Source organism: Prunus avium, chromosome 6, assembly GCF_965620075.1.
Source record: "Prunus avium chromosome 6, drPruAviu1.hap1.1, whole genome shotgun sequence".
Classification (NCBI taxonomy): Eukaryota; Viridiplantae; Streptophyta; class Magnoliopsida; order Rosales; family Rosaceae; genus Prunus; species Prunus avium.
In genome coordinates, this window is record NC_142289.1 from 12,117,233 (window position 1) to 12,128,723 (window position 11,491).

General features: G+C 37.0%; 1 pseudogene; it reads left to right on the plus strand.

The window, feature by feature from the left end:
- Positions 1–244: 244 nt before the first annotated feature.
- On the plus strand, positions 245–11,222 carry LOC148293674 (uncharacterized; annotated as a pseudogene).
- Positions 11,223–11,491: the final 269 nt, after the last annotated feature.

Consider the following 11,491-nt stretch of genomic DNA (forward strand, 5'->3'; position numbering starts at 1 on the left):
TATAGTGACTCAACTTATATGAGTTTGTGTTCTGATGTTTGCTCGAGGTTTAATGTACCTTGTAGCATACTATCCTCCATGTTTACTGGAGTCCGATTTAGATGTGCGTGTTATGTATTTGTCATTGTTGAACGAGAAGAAAAATATTGTCACCATCGCTGTCAAGGAATGTCAGTTGCCTAACGAGTGTAATGGTGCTGATGATGTATTTGGATCTTCCACACGTGCTCTGGAGGGTTAAAATCACACTAATGAGAACGATTACATTGGGAAATATGGCGCACTTGCTGATCGTGCATATTTATCTCATACTTGGAGAAACTATATCAATCATGTGGGCCAAAAATTCATTGGTGGAGTTCATGACTTTAGAGACAAGCTGTGCAAATACGTGTTGCGTAGATTCAGCTGCACCAAAATGGGTTCAATTGCATCCTCAACTTGTGATACTCGCAAGTGCACGAACCGTTGATAGTTTAGCGTATGTAAGTGCGAGGTCGATTCCACAGGGATTGGTGATTGAATGATCCAATTCAGTTTTCCTACACAAAACATAAATAAAAACAAAAGAAACAAAACAAGAAGAAAGAATGTACATTACAAGAAAAATAAATTACAACTACGAAAACATTAAGGAAATTAAGAGAACTTTGAGGAAGAGAAGAAAGTGTTGAGAACTTTGAGAGGGAGAAGAAAGTATTGAGAACTTGGAGGATTTTGGAAGAACATGTGTTTGAGAGCTTTGAGGATTTTGGAAAGGTTGAGACATGTGTTTGAGAGATTTGGAGACTTTTGGAAGAGAGGAGAGATGTGTTTGAGAAAGAGAAGGGAGGAGTGTTTGGGAACATTGAGAATTTGATGAAGGAATGGAAGAAGTGTTTGGAGAGTGTTTGAGAATATGTAGGCTTTTTGGAGAAGAAAGGAAAGTGGTGTTTGGGAACTTTGTGGATTTTGGAAACTTGGAAAATTTGAGAACGTAGAGACGGGAGGAGAAAGTGTTTGAGAAGTTTGGAGAATGTTTATGAACTTGGAGAATTTGAGAACTTAGGGAAGGGAGAGAAGGGTGTTTGAGAAGTTTAGAGAATTTGATGAAGGAATGGGAGAAGTGTTTGAGAACATGGGGAATTTGGAAGAGAATGGGAATTGTGTTTGGGAACTTTGTGGATTTTGGAAGAGAGAGTGTTTGGAAAATTGGAGAACTTTGAGAACTTTGGAAGGGAAGAGACATGTGTTTGAGGAATTGGAGAATGCTTGGAAGAGAATAGAGAAGTGTTTGGGAAGTGTTTGAAGATTTAGTAAAAGGATCATATTACAACAATTGAGAACTACAAAGGGAAATTAAGAGAATTTGAGGGAGATAAGGGAAGGGAGCTCTAGAGAAGTGCTTGAGAGCTCCCCCCCTTGGGGTGTTATTACAAGCTTAGAGAACTTCCCTATTTATAGGCCTAGGGGAAGTGAAAATCAGAATTCAATAAGACTAATGCATACAACACTTGAATTATAAAATCTGAAATGGTTGATGCACTTGTATTAGAAAATCTGAAATGGGTGATGCACTTGTATTAGAAAATCTTGAATTGGTTGATGCACTTCACCACTAAATCCCACCAGCAGCCCTAGCTCATCTTCATGTCACCATGACCAAGCTTCCAACCAGAAATGATAGCTCATACCTAGCTCACCATGACCAAGCATCCAACCAGCACATGCTGAGGTCAGCATGACCAGCAACTTCAAGGGCTTACAACTTGGGCTTCTCTTAATCAAATTAGGACTTTAAGCACTCTAAATTGAAGTTCAGAATGTCTTCTTTCCAGCCATATGTTATTTGGGCCAATCCAAGGTCGGAGGAAGAAGTTAAGGCCGAAACAAATTGCTAACTCATTTTCCGCGCTGATAAGATCCATCCTGAGCATGGTTCTGTGTTTGCTAGGTAACGGACTCCAGATTTATCCAATGGGGCTGAATTTTGGATATGTTATAGTACACACCAATTGGAGAAACTTTCATGAAGAATGTGGCCTCATCCGAGCTATGAAGGTTGCTGAAACAAAGCTTGCAATATGACCTACGGAACTGGACTGGCAGGGGGCTGTAGCCATAATGAATTTGTCTTTAAGCTCTTCATCAATTCATCCAAATTAGGCCTTAACATGCTTGAATTGCATGAATTATGTTCTTCAAAGCCATCATTGTTACCTAAAGCTCAATTAACTGAAAGATAAACACAAAAAGGATTAAAAGCACAAGTTTAACTCAAAAACATAACCAAATCATAAGCTAGAAGGGTAAGAAATAATATACAATTATGAACCGATCAAATACCCCCAAACCTAGATTTTGCTAGTCCTCGAGCAAAACAACACAAAACAAAGTTAAAAACAAAACTAGAAGTTAACTAAACCACTTTCGTAGGTAACTCGATTGCATTTAGCATATGCAACAAGCCTTTAAACCTCTAGGCATCCCTAGTAGGAGGAGTTGTGTCTCCTGAGGGTTTAACAGATACGATACCCACAAACGTTTTACTGACTCTGTAAAACAAAGTAATTAGAAAACTTAAAGATTGTTAGTCCTTAAGCAAAACCAAAAACAAAAACAAACACAAAAACACAAAGAACTTAAAACAATTTTTCCGAACATTTTCTGAAGAGAAATGACTCATGCACATGACTTAAACGTTTTAACAATAAAAGCTCAATTTTTAGACATTATTTACAAAGCGGCAAAGTTCTAAACACAATATGCTCAAAGTGTAGTAGTGTGATAGCCAAATGCAACAAATTCCCCAATCTTAGTTTTCACACAATTTCAAAAATCATACAAAGCATAAGTTCAACTTCAAATCTCACCAAAGTTGTCCTCTCACAAATGAATCACTCAGAAGAGGGCTATAATGCACACTCAGTTATAAACATGAGAATAGAGTTAAACCATAAGGGACTTAACTCGCAATAGAAATATGAAGAACTTGCATTAATATGATCTCAAGAAGGATGTCAAACACTTAAAAGTAGAAAAATGAATGCAATTCAACCACATGACATTTAAGATCAATTTAGGTCTTTAACATGGGTTGTAATGGGGCCAAGGGTGTAAGGTGAGTAAGAAATGAAGGATATGGATAATACAAAGTCCAAGGAACTCGCAATGTAAGAGCATAAAATAATTGTTTACAAGACTTCGAATCATCACGATTAGATTTTTTTTCTTTTACCTGATCAAAACTCCTTATACCCTTCATTTACATTGATTCACTCCTTTCCTGAACAACCACCAATTTATTTTGAAGGCCCAAAAATGAAATTTCATTCAACCACCACTTAATCACAACTTTTCTCTTTTCTTTCACCAATTGTGTGATTTTTTTTTTCTTCGAAATTCCCAAACTTAGTATGAAAAACACATCCCAATTAAAGCTCATGAGTTCCTTAGAAAGGTAAATATTTGTTTTTCAGGCTAAGGCGAGGAAATATAATTGGTTAAATGAAAGAAAAGGTTTACATGTAGGCTCAAAATGGTTAACAATGGAAAATCATGCTTAAGCATGCATAAGGTTAGCTTGAAAGGCACAAACGATCCAAAGAGGGCCTTAATATCACTTCTTAAATGTCGTGAAGTCAAATTGCATAAGAATGAATGACTTTTAAGTGTTCAACCAAATCAATAAATAATGAGATCAAACAACAACTTTGATGACAAGAAAATAAGAGTATGTATATAACACTCATGAATTGAAGTACAAGGCTCAAAAGCTCACTTTATATGGTTATATAAGTCTAATTTGTGCTTGATACAATTCTTTGGGTCATGCAAATCCTTTAATTGGAAAATTATGAAACAAATGGCAAGTGTAAAGAAGGTTTCAAACATATCATGCTAGAACAATGCCAAATTTTTTTTTATTTTTTAATAAAGAAAAAAAACACTAAAATAAAATGAAATCCAATTTTTATTTAAGTCATGCAAACATTTATCACTATCTCATCATAAGTGTTCGGAAAGTGACTCAAAACAAAAACAAAACAAAACAATACTTAAAATAAAAACAAGCAAAAACATAAATAATTTTTTTTTTCAATTATTTTTTTTTTTTAATTTTAAGAAAAACCAAATTTACTTGCTAAACTCCAATACCCCCAAACCTAGAAATGAACATTGTCCTCAATGTTTAAAAATTAGCCACAACCAATGTCATAACAACAAATGAAGGGTATTAAAGCAAATAAAAATCACAAAACATACAAAAATAAAATAAAACAATTACAAAATAAAAATTACAAAACAAACAATAAAATAAAATAAAATAAAATAAATAAATAAAAAAACACGAAACAGTAAAACACTCAAAACAGTAAGCCCTAACAGATAGTCTTACACAAACTGAAACCCAAACAATTGAAAGCCCAACCCAAAATGAAATTAACCCAACAACGGTAAAACCCGACCCAACATGAAATCTGAAGCCCACACGTTTAAATTTAATTTTTTTCTTAAAAAGATAAAACGTGAATTATGAGCGCAAAGCGGGATTTCTAAAAAGAGGGAATGTGGTCCCTGATGTCGTTTCATGGATAGTCACGGGCAGAAAGCAGGAGCCACGTGTCGACGCATAGAGGCGCCGCAGATCCACAAGCGAAAATTACGGGCTCATGGAAAGGCGCGACGACTTTGCTGAACGCGTCCGTTCAGACAAAGCAAGTCGTGACAAATGAGTTGGAAACGGTTGGAAAGTGAGAAGGTTGTGGGACTCGAGGAACGCTGGATATTCAGAAAACGCTTAGACGCTGCAACGGCTAGGGTTTGTTTGTCAAAGACTACATCTATAAGAAGGAAAAAGAAGGGAAAAAAACAAAAAACAAAAAACACACAAACTCAGAAACACAAAAGAGAAAAGAAGCAAGAAAAAGAAAAAAAAAGTGAGAAATCAAATGGCTTCTTCCTACCCCTTTTCGTTAGATCTCAACCTAGCTCCACCGACTCAGACACGAGGCCAAGCAGTAGCACCAGTATGGATGCCCTACTTTGCCTCCGCACGGGGGCCTGTGACTGTCAATGACTCAATACTCCTGGACAACGATGTTGCCATTGGAGTTTGCAGAAATTTAGTGACTCCCAAAGATATACGTGTGTTCGGGACAAGGGATGACAACCGGGTCACGAGTGATGCCCTGGCACTGAGCGTGCAGAGTACAGCATGTGTCGCAAGTTTGGGTCATCGCCTACTTGCGAAGTCCCATGAGGTAGAGGTGCTTAAAGCTCAGTTGGCGGCGGAGCGAAGTTTGGTTGAAGACTGTCAGAGTGCTATAAAAAGCTTGAAAAGGGAGAGGTCAAGGATTGTGGAGGTGAATCGACACCAGCTAGAAGTATTGCGAGACGAGAATAAAAATCTATCAAAGATGGTAGAGTTGTACTCTCGCGACATGAGAAAGCAACTGGAGGACCTAGACCGACCGGGTAAACGCAAGCAAGCGGATCGCGAGAGTAGTTACGCTCAAGCTAAGATTGCGATCTTTGGGAGCTCAAGTGATGAGCCCCAAGAGGCTGTGCGTGAAGCCCCGGAAGAGGACAGCCAGAGGGCCAAACTCAAAGCTCCTATGGTCGAGACACCGAGCGCCAAGAAGAAATGATTTTAGTTTTTATTTATTATTTAATTTTAAAGTGTATGTGTGTTTTTTTTTTCTTTAATTGGGAAATAAAAACGTTAGCTATTTCAAAGAAACGATTGACCCTAAATGTAAAGAACGACAATCAAACAAAAACACGAAGACCCAAACAAGATTTTATTTTATTTTTTATTTTTTATGTTTAGTTAAGTAAATACACAAATAACTGCTTCTTCTTTTAAGAGAAAAACTTAAGGATGACCAGTTAAGGGCCTCAGAAAACACAGCCAGGGGTTCCGGGAAGGTTGGAGGGGTCACAATGGTCCCGCTTAAAACCCTAACTTCTTAGACACCGAAGGTGTCGCCTTAAAGAACTCCTAGACACTGTATAGACTGCGGTTGCTCACTGGAGTTACCAAAAATTTAGCTCCTTCAAAGAATATCCTATGAGTTTTAAATTATACTACCTAATTAAATAAAAAACAAAATAAATAAATAAATAAATAAACTGAAATAAACACGCAATTCAAACAATAATTTAAAAGAAGAGTTGGGATTCTTGCACCAGGTGTCCAAGACGCATCTTTAATTTTGTCTCTTCTTCCAACTACATTATTAAGAAACCAGTCAAACAAGAAGAAAATAATTGAAAATAAAATAAAATAAAATAAAATAAAATAAAAACTGAAAAAGCAAAAACACAAACATCAGAAAACAGGGAGGCAAAAGTAAGTGAAAGTGTAGACATGCTCCCTTTTAAAAAAAAAACGTGCTCGCAATTTGCGCCAGAAATGAAGGGATCCGAGAGAAAAGAGCACAGGATAGCACCCTCGAGATCCGAAGTGCTTTCGGCTCCCTCATCTGCATAAGTCTATTTAAACTCATCTCGGTGAAGTAGAAGAGCACCCCGCATTTCTTCCTGCAAATTTAGAGAAAACATCAAAAAATCCAAAAACAAAACAATGGCATCCTCATGCACTCACCTTGATGATCTTAGCCTTGAACTGTCCCTTGCACCACCGAATGCGCAGATAAGGGCTCCTCAAAACCATGTCTTCCCAAACTCCACATATCATCACGGTACGGCCTCAAACTTTGCTGAGGTAATACCGAACTTTTCTGAGGCAATGCCGAACAGAGCAGCGCTGCTTGGAGGCATGATTGGCAGCAAGCTCACACCGACAGATCATCTGCATGTGGCACAGAGGTCTGACAAAGCAGCGGTGGAGGAGTCCAATAATTTAACTGTTCTCCATGCGGTCTCGGCTACCAATTTGGGTATGCGATTGCTGGCGAGAACACGGGAGTGTGCCGCGATGAGCGAGGAAATAACTTCCTTGAAGGCTATGGTGGCGGACTTGCAGAAGCGGCTCTACTGTGCCAATCAGCACGTGGAAGCACTGCAGAGAAAAAATGAGGACCATGTGGAGCTGCTGCAGATTCTGCAAGTAAGAGACAATAGAGGCATGCCATGAAGATGAAGATGAAGATGAAGAAGTTGTTTTTATTTTTAATTTACTTGAATGTTTTTTTTTGTTTTTTGTTTTTTTTGTTTTACTTTTTTTTTTCTTTGTTTGTAATGTTTGAAATGAAATAAAAATGTGTTTTTAACACTCAGAAATAAACTAACTAACCACACCACGTAAATAAATAAACTAACCTAACAAAACAAAAAAAAGAACATAAAAGAAAACAAAGAAGTTCCAAATTGATTTTTTTTTTATTTTAATTTATTATTATTTACAACTAACTGACCACACAAAGAAAAAAAAAAACAACAAAGAAGTTCCAAATTGCAATTTACAAGGATAAAAAAAATAAAAACTCAAATTTCAATTTTTTTAATTTTTTTAATTTTTTTTTTGTTTTTTTTTTTTTATAAAACACACAAATATACAAGCAACTCATGGATGACCAGTTAAGGGCCTCAGAAAACAAAGCTAGGGGATCCGGGAAGGTTGGAGGGGTCACAAAGGTCCCACTTAAAACCCAAACTTCTTAGACACCGAAGGTGTCGCCTAAAGAACTCCTAGACACTGTATTGACGGAGACGCTCACTGGAGTTACCACGAGTCAGCTAATATAAAAAATCTTTTTAATTTTTTTTTTAATAAAAGAAATAGAAAATTAAAATTACTAAAATAATAACAAAACAACTAAAGAGAAAGGATTGGAATACTCCCCCTTGAAGCGATTAGGTCGAGCATGGATGCATTTGGAGGTCGCGACTTCTCCCACTGCTCCACACTCCCCATTCTTATGATTGAGGTTGCCATCTCTCTCCATTTTTATTAAGCTATCATAAATTGCTAAAACGAACACAAAAAACTTGAAACAGAATTAAAGGATTACGAAATATAAAAAAAAAACTAAAAATGAAAAGGAAAAATCAACACACGTCCAATTCCATGCTTCAAAGCAACAAGCACCAATGGGTTGTGTAAGCTGGGACTTAAACCCAGTTCTCTTGCTTGTTGGGCAATTGTCCTTTTCTGTTGGACTACAAACACAACTTGTCCATTAATGTCATTAACTTTAAAACTTGAAATTGTCCAGTTAAGAAAAAAAAAATAAAGTAGGAAAGCCAAATAGAATCAAATAATGTTACCGATCCCCGGCAACGGCGCCAAAAACTTGTTGCGTAGATTCAGCTGCACCAAAATGGGTTCAACTGCATCCTCAACTTGTGATACTCGCAAGTGCACGAACCGTTGATAGTTTAGCGTATGTAAGTGCGAGGTCGATTCCACAGGGATTGGTGATTGAATGATCCAATTCAGTTTTCCTACACAAAACATAAATAAAAACAAAAGAAACAAAACAAGAAGAAAGAATGTACATTACAAGAAAAATAAATTACAACTACGAAAACATTAAGGAAATTAAGAGAACTTTGAGGAAGAGAAGAAAGTGTTGAGAACTTTGAGAGGGAGAAGAAAGTATTGAGAACTTGGAGGATTTTGGAAGAACATGTGTTTGAGAGCTTTGAGGATTTTGGAAAGGTTGAGACATGTGTTTGAGAGATTTGGAGACTTTTGGAAGAGAGGAGAGATGTGTTTGAGAAAGAGAAGGGAGGAGTGTTTGGGAACATTGAGAATTTGATGAAGGAATGGAAGAAGTGTTTGGAGAGTGTTTGAGAATATGTAGGCTTTTTGGAGAAGAAAGGAAAGTGGTGTTTGGGAACTTTGTGGATTTTGGAAACTTGGAAAATTTGAGAACGTAGAGACGGGAGGAGAAAGTGTTTGAGAAGTTTGGAGAATGTTTATGAACTTGGAGAATTTGAGAACTTAGGGAAGGGAGAGAAGGGTGTTTGAGAAGTTTAGAGAATTTGATGAAGGAATGGGAGAAGTGTTTGAGAACATGGGGAATTTGGAAGAGAATGGGAATTGTGTTTGGGAACTTTGTGGATTTTGGAAGAGAGAGTGTTTGGAAAATTGGAGAACTTTGAGAACTTTGGAAGGGAAGAGACATGTGTTTGAGGAATTGGAGAATGCTTGGAAGAGAATAGAGAAGTGTTTGGGAAGTGTTTGAAGATTTAGTAAAAGGATCATATTACAACAATTGAGAACTACAAAGGGAAATTAAGAGAATTTGAGGGAGATAAGGGAAGGGAGCTCTAGAGAAGTGCTTGAGAGCTCCCCCCCTTGGGGTGTTATTACAAGCTTAGAGAACTTCCCTATTTATAGGCCTAGGGGAAGTGAAAATCAGAATTCAATAAGACTAATGCATACAACACTTGAATTATAAAATCTGAAATGGTTGATGCACTTGTATTAGAAAATCTGAAATGGGTGATGCACTTGTATTAGAAAATCTTGAATTGGTTGATGCACTTCACCACTAAATCCCACCAGCAGCCCTAGCTCATCTTCATGTCACCATGACCAAGCTTCCAACCAGAAATGATAGCTCATACCTAGCTCACCATGACCAAGCATCCAACCAGCACATGCTGAGGTCAGCATGACCAGCAACTTCAAGGGCTTACAACTTGGGCTTCTCTTAATCAAATTAGGACTTTAAGCACTCTAAATTGAAGTTCAGAATGTCTTCTTTCCAGCCATATGTTATTTGGGCCAATCCAAGGTCGGAGGAAGAAGTTAAGGCCGAAACAAATTGCTAACTCATTTTCCGCGCTGATAAGATCCATCCTGAGCATGGTTCTGTGTTTGCTAGGTAACGGACTCCAGATTTATCCAATGGGGCTGAATTTTGGATATGTTATAGTACACACCAATTGGAGAAACTTTCATGAAGAATGTGGCCTCATCCGAGCTATGAAGGTTGCTGAAACAAAGCTTGCAATATGACCTACGGAACTGGACTGGCAGGGGGCTGTAGCCATAATGAATTTGTCTTTAAGCTCTTCATCAATTCATCCAAATTAGGCCTTAACATGCTTGAATTGCATGAATTATGTTCTTCAAAGCCATCATTGTTACCTAAAGCTCAATTAACTGAAAGATAAACACAAAAAGGATTAAAAGCACAAGTTTAACTCAAAAACATAACCAAATCATAAACTAGAAGGGTAAGAAATAATATACAATTATGAACCGATCAATACGCCATTGAGAAAGGGTTTAAGGCTGTGTACCTAAAAAATGAGAAAGAGAGAGTGACTGCAAAGTGCTCTAAAAAATCGTTTGATGGTTGGAGCTTGCGTGTGCATGCACACTATGTCCAGCAAATGAGTTTTTTTATATTCGGACACTGAATAATGAGCATACTTGCAGTGGGCGTATTCATGATCAGAAGAGTACGATGATGTGCTCAAAAGTTGTGTCATCCATTTTGGTAGAGCAGATCGCTTCCAAACCATTAATGAAACCGATTGAGATTGTAAAGGATTTCAAAAAGTATTATGGGTTGGATACTTCTTATCATAGTGTTTGGTATGGTAAGGAATTAGCTAGGAAAAGAGTTCACGGTGATGAGTCAATGTCATACAAACACCTAGCTAGGTATGTGGGAGCAGTATTAAGTTCAAATTATGGTTCACATTGTACGTTGGAGTGTGACCCGGAGACATCCCACTTCAAACGGATTTTTATGTCCTTCCATGCTTGCATAGAAGGCTTCAAATATTGCAGGCCATTGTTATTTCTTGATGGTACGTTTATCAAGAATAAATATAAAGGTCACTTGCTCGTTGCAACAGGAAAAAACGGTAACCAAGGTAAATGTTAATTTCAATTGTATTAACTTAAATCTCTTGTCAACTTGATTTATTGACCACCATTTCCACCAATTATATATATTTTTCTACTAGGGATATGTCTAATATGAAATCCTAAATCTTGTTTTATGATTGACAACATGCAAATGCCTATAACATAATTTTTTTAATTAAAATGTTGATATCGTTGACATAATGAAACAGGTATGTATCATTTAGCCTTTGTAGTCGTTGATTCTGAAAATGAAGAAAATTGGACGTGGTTTCTCCAAAATCTATCAGAGGTTGTCAATCCCCAAGGAAGAAATATTACATTTATATTTTATCGTAACAAATGGTTGCTTGAAGCACTGCCATATGTATTCTCCCATTCACCACAACCTTTTGTTTCCATCACCTCAAGCACAATATCCTTGCTAAGTACCCATCTTCTTTGAGTAAGGCATACTGTTGTTAATAATATGTTAACTCGCAATTGTACGGGGCAATTAGTAGTATAGCAAGACAAGTACGAGGTCGTACCCACGAAGACTGAGAAGTTCAAATTAGTTATGTACTTTAGATTACCAAATTCAAGAAGTTAGGAAGTTAAATCTAAAACAGAATTTAAAGCAAGAGTGAGTTTGAAAACAAATGCAGCAAGATTAAAATGAACTTTGAAGTGAGAATGCTTGTGATTATAGAAAGAAATGAACAAACTGAAATT